This window comes from Onychomys torridus, chromosome 1, assembly GCF_903995425.1.
Source record: "Onychomys torridus chromosome 1, mOncTor1.1, whole genome shotgun sequence".
Taxonomy (NCBI): Eukaryota; Metazoa; Chordata; class Mammalia; order Rodentia; family Cricetidae; genus Onychomys; species Onychomys torridus.
Window position 1 is genome coordinate 15003390 of NC_050443.1, and position 7921 is coordinate 15011310.

The following is a 7921-nucleotide window of genomic DNA, read 5'->3' on the forward strand; positions in this document are numbered from 1 at the left end:
CCTGAGGTGGTCAGTTGCAGATTAAGAATCTCTGAAGTACAGGGCAGGAGGTAGAACCCCTGCCTGGTCTTTCAGGCTTCCATTGTTCTGTGGTGCACCATGCCTGAGGTGACAAACCTTATGTCCCTGAGAATCCAGTGGGTGCCATAGAATCCTTATCATGTGCCCCCACCCATTCTCAACCGTGTGAACAATTGTCTCCAGGAGCTTGTTGAAGTTCATTGATCACAAGCTGAAGAAGCAAAGGAGGTAGAGAAAGAGAGAAAAGAAGGGGGTGGAGATGAGAGACAGAGAAGACAGAGAGAGGAGAAACAGAGAGGTTTTGCTTTGTAGCCCATCATCTGCCTGCTGCAGTTTCCCAAATGCTGCGCTTGTACACATGTGCCTCCATGTCTGGCTCATATAGGACCCTTAACACCATCCAGTTGTTAATCTAAGAGTCTTTGTAAACAGTACTTTCACCCTCAGGGCAGCCAACGAGGTGGGTGTAAATTCCTCACATGAGTTAGGAGGGAATACTAAACGTTGCATTATACATGTGTACACATACTACTATTCTAAGTGGGTTCTTACCATTCTTAGACAAAAGACTCTGGTAATCTAACAAAAGCTAGAAATCTGTCAGAAGTGACCACAAGACATCCAACAACACTTCTTCCTGCATTTTATGATTGAATATACATGTGTGCTATGTTGGGTGTTTATGTCTTTATGTCAAAGGACAGACTGTGGACATATGTTCTCTCCTTATAACATGGGTGTCCAGGGGATTGAACTCATGTCATCAGGATTGATGGCAAGCTCCTTTGCATGCTAAGAAGTCTCACTGGCACTTGCACCAATTCTTTAAGGTTTTGGGAATCTCTTAACATTTACAAATTGCAGGTGAGGGTCAAATTCATCCCCCCCTTTTTATTATATTTGTGTTTTAATTTTACATATCAGCTATGTGTTCCCCTGTCCTCCCCGCTCCCGCCCAAACCCCACCTTCCCCCCATCCTCTCCCCTCCATTCCCATCTCCTCCAGGGCCAAGACTCCCCTAGGGATTCATTTAAACTTGGTGGATTCAGTACAGGCAGGTCCAGTCCCCTCCTTCCAGTCTGAGCAAAGTGTCCCTGTGTAAGCCCCAGGTTCCAAACAGCCAGCTCATGCACTAAGGACAGGTCCAGGTTCCACAGCCTGGATGCCTCCCAAACAGTCCAAGCCACTCAACTGTCTCACTTATCCAGAGGGCCCGATCCAGCTGGGGGCTCCACAGCCTTTGGTTCATGATTCATGTGCTTCCATTCGTCTGGCCTTTCGTCCCCATGCTTTTTCCAATCCTGGGCTCAACAATTCACGCTCCCACAGTCCCTCCTCCTTCTCGACAACTGGACACATGGAGCTCCACCTGGGGCCTGGCTGAGGATCTCTGCATCCACTTCCATCAGTCACTGGATGAGAGTTCCAGTCCGACTGTCAGGGTGATTGGCCATCTGATCACCAGACTAGGTCAGATCAGGCTTTCTCTCGACCACTGCCAGCAGTCTATAGAGGATGCATCACTGTGGACCTCAGGGGACCTCTCCAGCACTCTGCCCACTCCTGTTCTCATGTGGTCCTCATCCATCATGGTCTACCATTCCTTGTTCTCCCTTTCTCTTCCTGACCAGCTGGGAACTCCTGCTCCCCCAAGCCTCCCTTCCCTCAAACCTTGTCCTTCATTTCTCCTACTCTCAACCAGGTTGTTCATATAGATCTCATCCATTTGTCTGTCATTGGGTGATCCCTGTGTCTTTCCTAGGGTCCTGTTTTCTAGGTAGCCTCCCTGGAGTTGTATAGCAGTCTTGTCATCTTTGTTTTACATCTAGTACCCTCCTATGAGTGAGTACATACCATGTTTGTCCTTCTGAGTCTGGGTTACCTCACTCAGGATGATTTTTTTCTAGATCCATCCATTTGCCTGCAAACCTCATGATGTCATTGTTTTTCTCTGCTGAGTAGTACTCCATTATGTATATGTACCATATTTTCTTTATCCATTCTTCAGTTGAAGAGCATCTAGGTAGTTTCCAGGTTCTGGCTATTACAAACAATGCTGATATGAACATAGCTGAGCAAATTCCCTTGTGGTATGATTGAGCATTCCTTGGGTATATGCCCAAGAGGGCTATAGCTGGGTCTTGGGGGAGATTGATTCCCAATTTTCAAAGGAAGTGCCATATTGATTTCCAAAGTGGCTGTACAAGCGTGCATTCCCACCAGCAGTGGAGGAGAGTTCCCCTTGCTCCACATCCTCTGCAGCATAAGCTGTCTTCAGTGTTTTTGATCTTAGCCATTCTGACAGGTGTAAGGTGGTATCTCAGAGTCATTTTGATTTGCACTTCCTGGATAATTAGGGATGTTGAGCAATTCCTTAAATGTCTTTCAGCCATTTGAACTTCCTCTGTGGAGAATTCTCTGTTTAGTTCTATAGGCCATTTCTTAATTGGACTGTTGGGTATTTTGATGTCTAATTTCTTGAGTTCTTTATATATTCTGGATATCAGCCCTCTGTCAGATGTGAGGTTGGTAAAGAACTTTTCCCATTCTGTAGGCTGTCGCTTTGTTTTGTTGACTGTGTCCTTTGCTCTACAAAAGCTTCTCAGTTTCAACAGGTCCCATTGATTGATTGTTTCTCTCAGTGTCTGTGCCACTGGTGTTATATTTAGAAAGTGATCTCCAGTGACAATGTGTTCAAGAGTACTTTCTCTTCTATCAGGTTCAGAGTAACTGAATTTATGTTGAGGTCTTTGATCCACTTGGACTTAAGTTTTGTGCATGGTGACAGATATGGATCTATTTGCAGCCTTCTACACATTGACATCTAGTTATGCCATCACCATTTGTTGAAGATGCTTTCTTTTTTCCATTGTACATTTTTGGCTTCTTTGTCAAAAATTATATGTTCATAGGTGTGAGGGTTAATGTCAGGGTCTTCAATTCGATTCCATTGGCCCACATGTTGGTTTTTATGCCAGTACCAAGCTGTTTTTATTACTGTAGCTCTATAGTAGAGCTTGAGTTTGGGGATCATGATGCCTCTAGAGGTTGTTTTATTGTACAGGATTCTTTTGGCTATCCTGGGTTTTTTGTTCTTCCATATGAAATTGAGTATTATTCTTTCCAGATTTGTGAAGAATTGTGTTGGGATTTTGATGGGGATTGCATTGAATCTGTAGATTGCTTTTGGTAAGATCGCCATTTTTACTATGTTAATCCTGCCTATCCATGAGCATGGGAGGTCTTTTTATTTTATGACATCTTCTTCAATTTCTTTTTTCAGGGAATTAAAGTTCTTGTCATATAGGTCCTTCACATGCTTAGTTAGAGTAACCCCAAGGTATTTTATATCATCTGTGGCTATTGTAAAGGGTGATGTATCTCTGATTTCCATCTCAGCCTGTTTGTCTATTGTATATAGGAGGGCTACTGATTTTTTTTGAGTTGATCTTGTATCCTGCTATGATGCTGAAGGTTTTTATTAGCTGTATCAGTTCCTTGGTTGAATTTTTGGGGTCACTCATATATACTATCATGTCATCTGCAAATAGGGAAAGCTTGGCTTCTTCCTTTCCAAATTGTATCCCCTTAGTCTCCTTATGTTGTCTTATAGCTCTGGTTAGAACTTCAAGTGATATATTGAATAAGTATGGGGAGAGAGGACAGCCTTGCCTTGTTCCTGATTTTAGTGGTATTGCTTTCAGTTTCTCACCATTTAATTTGATGTTGGCTGTTGGCTTGCTGTAGATTGCCATTATTATGTTTAAATATGTTCCCTGTATTTCTGTTCGCTCCAAGACCTTTATCATGAAGGGGCGTTGGATTTTGTCAAATGTCTTTTCTGCATTTACTGAGATGATCCTGTGTTTTCTTTTTTTTTAGTTTATTTATAGGGTGTATTACATTGACAGACTTTTGTATGTTGAACCACCCTTGTATTCCTGGGATGAAGCCTACTTGATCATGGTGGATAATTGTTTTGATGTATTCTTGGTGTCTGTTTGCCAGTATTTTATTGAGTATTTTTGCATCAAAGTTCATGAGGGAGATCTTTCTTTGTTGCATCTTTGTTTGGTTTAGGAATCAGGGTAATTGTAGCCTCATAGAAGGAGTTTGGTAATATTCCTTCTGCTTTTATTGTGTGGAACAATTTAAATGGTATTGGTATTAAGTCTTCTTTGAAGATCTGGTAGAATTCTGCACTGAAACCATCTGGTCCTGGGCTTTTTTTGGTTGGGAGACTTTTAATGACTGATTCTATTTCCTTAGGGGTTATTGGACTATTTAAATGGTTTATCTGGTCTTGATTTAACTTAGGTATGTGGTACCTATCCAGAAAATTATTCATTTCTTTTAGATTTTCCAGTTTCATTGAGTAGAGGTTTTTGAAGTATGACCTGATGATTCTCTGGATTTCCTCATTGTCTGTTGTTATGTTTCCCTTTTCATTTCTGATTTTGTTAATTTGGATGCTCTCTCTCTGTCTTTTGGTTAGTTTGGATAAGGGCTTGACTATCTTGTTGGTCTTCTCAAGGAACCAACTCTTTGTTTCATTAATCCTTTGTATTGTTCTCTTTATTTCTATTTTATTGATTTCAGCTCTCAATTTGATAATTTACTGGCATCTGTTTTTTTCTGGGAGACTTTACTTCTTCCTGTTCAAGGGATTTCAGGTTTTCTGTCAAGTCACTAGTGTCCAACTTCTTCATGTGGTCATTTAGTGCTATAAATTTCCCTCTTAGCACTGCTTTCATAGTGTCCCATAAGTTTGGGTATGTGGTGTATTCATTTTCATTGATCTCTTGGAAGTCTTTAATTTCTTTCTTTATTTCTTCCTTAACCCATTGGTGATTCTGTTGAGCATTATTCAGTTTTCATGAGATTGTAGGATTTCTGTAGTTTTTTCTGTTGTTGAAATCTAACTTTTGACCATGGTGGTCCGATAGAACACAGGAGGTTATTCCAATTGTTTTGTATCTTTTGAGATTTGCTTTGTGGCCAAGTATGTGGTCTATTTAAGAGAAGGTTCCATGGGGTGCTGAGAAGAAGGTATATTCTTTTTTGTTTGGGTGGAATGTTCTGTAGATATCGATTAAGTCCATTTGAGTCATAACATCAGTTAAGACCATTTTGTCTCTGTTAAGTTTCAATTTGCCTGATCTGTGCAGAGGTGAAAGTGGGGTGTTGAAATTTCCCACTATTAATGTGTGGGGTTTTATATGTGATTTAAGCTTTAGTAATGTTTCTTTTACATATGTAGGTGCCCTTGTTTTGGGGGCCTAAATGTTCAGAATTGGGACCTCATCTTGATGGATCTTTCCTGAGATGAGTATGTAATGTCCATAATGACCTCTTTTGATTGATTTTAGTTTAAAGTCTATTTTGCTGGTCATTAAGATGGCTACACCAGCTTGTTTCTTAAGACCATTTGATTGGAAAGTCTTTTCCTAGCCTTTCATTCTTAGGAGGTGTCTGTCTTTGAATTTGAGGTGTGTTTCTTGTATGCTGCAGAAAGATGGATCCTGTTTTTTTATCCATTCTGTTAGACTGTGTCTTTTTATAGGTGAATTAAGTCCATTGATATTAAGGGATATTAATGACCAGTGATTGTTTGTTCCTGTTATTATTTTTATTATTTGGTGGTAGTGTGTGTGTGTACTTCTCTTCTTTGGGGTTTACTGCTGTGGTGTTATCTATTGCCTGTGTTTTCATGGGTGTATCTGGCTTCCTTAGGTTGGAATTTTCCTTCTAGTGCTTTCTGTAGAGCTGGGTTTGTGGATAAGTATTGGTTAAATCTGGTTTTGTCTTGGAATGTCTTGTTCACTCCATCTATGATGATTGAAAGTTTTGCTGGGTATATTAGTCTAGGCTGGCATCCATGGTCTCTTAGTGTCTGCATTATATCTGTCCAGGTCTAGCTGTTGGAGAAAGGCTAGGTTCTGGTGATGCTGTATTGTTCTTTATTTTTTTGTATGTACTTCTGCCTTGGCACCTGCCCATCTACTTGTGGGTTCGTTCTTGGTCTTGTCAGTGTACTTGGTCCAGTCAGAGCTGACAGATTTAGGGAGCCCCTCTCTGGTCCAGATGGAAGCTCTGGGCCTGATGGGAGCTCTGGTCCAGATGAGAGTGCTGGCTGGATAGGAGCTGTGGGGCTGGACTCCGAGTCTCAGGAAGTCCCTGGGATCTCCTTATCTTGTCCAGATGGGAGCTCCTGTTGTCCAGATGGGAGTTCTGGGACAGGATGGAAGCTCTGGTCCAGATGGGAGTTCCAGGGCGGATGGGAGCTGGGGCCTTTCTGGTCCAGGTGGTAGATCTGAGACAGGATGGAATACTGGACACTGGTCTCTAAGTCTCTTGAAGTGGCTGGGGTCTCCAGCATGTGGGTGTGGGGGCAAGGCGTTGAGGTTGTAGTGTCCACCAGAGAGTCTCTCTGGTCTCTGGTCCAGATGGGAGTTCCAGGGTGGATGGGAGCTGGGGGCTGGTCTGTGAGTCTCAGGAAGTGGCTGGGGTCTAGGGCAAATGGGTGTGGGGACAGGGTGTGGAGACTGCAGTGTCTGCCCGCAGTCTTGGAAAAGGGGAGCTTTCCCACATGGCCAGCCTATTGGTCGGAAACTGGGGCCAAGTTGGGCAGGACCTCCCAGGTTGGTGCCCATGGGTGGGACCCATGGATAGTTGCCTCTCTGACTATAACCCCAGGCACTCACCTGCAAACTCATTCTTATTGTTTGCAATTTGCAGGTTTGTCTGAGTTTAAGAATGGGAGAGTCTGAAAGTTGTATACTGCCCTGGGGCTCACATGGCTCATCCCCTGTGCCCACAGGAAAGCGAGTTTGTCTTGGCAAAGGCATTGCCCAAAATGTGCAGTTTCTATTCTTTACCACCATCCTCCTGAGGACATTGACCTCATCCGAAGGAGAAGGGCTTTGGCAAAATGTCTCTAACATACCAGATCTGCTTCTTAGCCTGCTGACTGGGCCGAGGTGGCCAAGTGTCTCCACTCCTGTTGAGATTGGCCTCATCTTTCTGCCTCTGAGAGACCTGCTAGAAACAAGACCCTAGGTCATTACTCACTTCCTTCCTCTTTACTGTAACAGCTTCTGCAAAGCTGGTGGTATGTTCTTCTGCCCTGTGAATGGGACTGGAGAAATCAATCAAGTGCCTTTCTTGATGTGTGAGCAAAGAGATTTCTGGAGGCCACATCTCATACTGAGTCACTCCCAACCAGCCACAGCCCCAGTATATCAGCTCCTGGAGAAACATGATCTATGGTGATGGAATTTGTATGTGATCTGAATTCTGTGTCTATAGACTTGCCTAATATGTATGGTTCACGTCAACAGAATCACATAGTGTGTGATCTTCGGTGTCTGGTGTCTTTTCTTCACACAGTATTATCGAGGTCCCTGGGCTTCTTTGCAGGCCACAGTCACAAACCTTCATGGACTTCTCTCATGAGCTTTCTCAGCCAAAAGCACAATTACCTTCTTTCCTGTGTTCTGCCAGCAGAAGGTGTGGTCCTGACTTAGGGTGGGTCTTCCTGCTTCTAAGACTCTGATAAGAAATCCCTCACAGCATGTCCAGTAGCTTGGGTTTTAGTTGATGCCAGATGCAGTCAAGTCAACATTCAAGAGCAGCCATCAAAAAGCCCAGTTCCCTGGTCTCCTGGCTACCTTTACATGTGACATCGTGATTGTCTGGTAACTAAGGTTCTTTTCATAGGGCTTCTGGCTGCAAATTTCATCACATCCAGGCCAGGTTGGTGAAGGGACAATCTGTTTCCTTGTTCCTTGCTGCGTTGTGAGAAGATGGAATAGCAGGTGACTGATACCAGGTGTTTAATATGATGGAAGTGTAACAAGTAATGAAATAAACAACTCAATAATGTGACAAAATGAGTTA

At 43.0% G+C, this 7921-nt stretch overlaps 1 pseudogene; it reads left to right on the plus strand.

The window, feature by feature from the left end:
• Window positions 1-7081, plus strand: part of LOC118589937 — a 28830-nt pseudogene extending 21749 nt beyond the window's left edge.
• The last annotated feature ends 840 nt before the right edge of the window (window positions 7082-7921 follow it).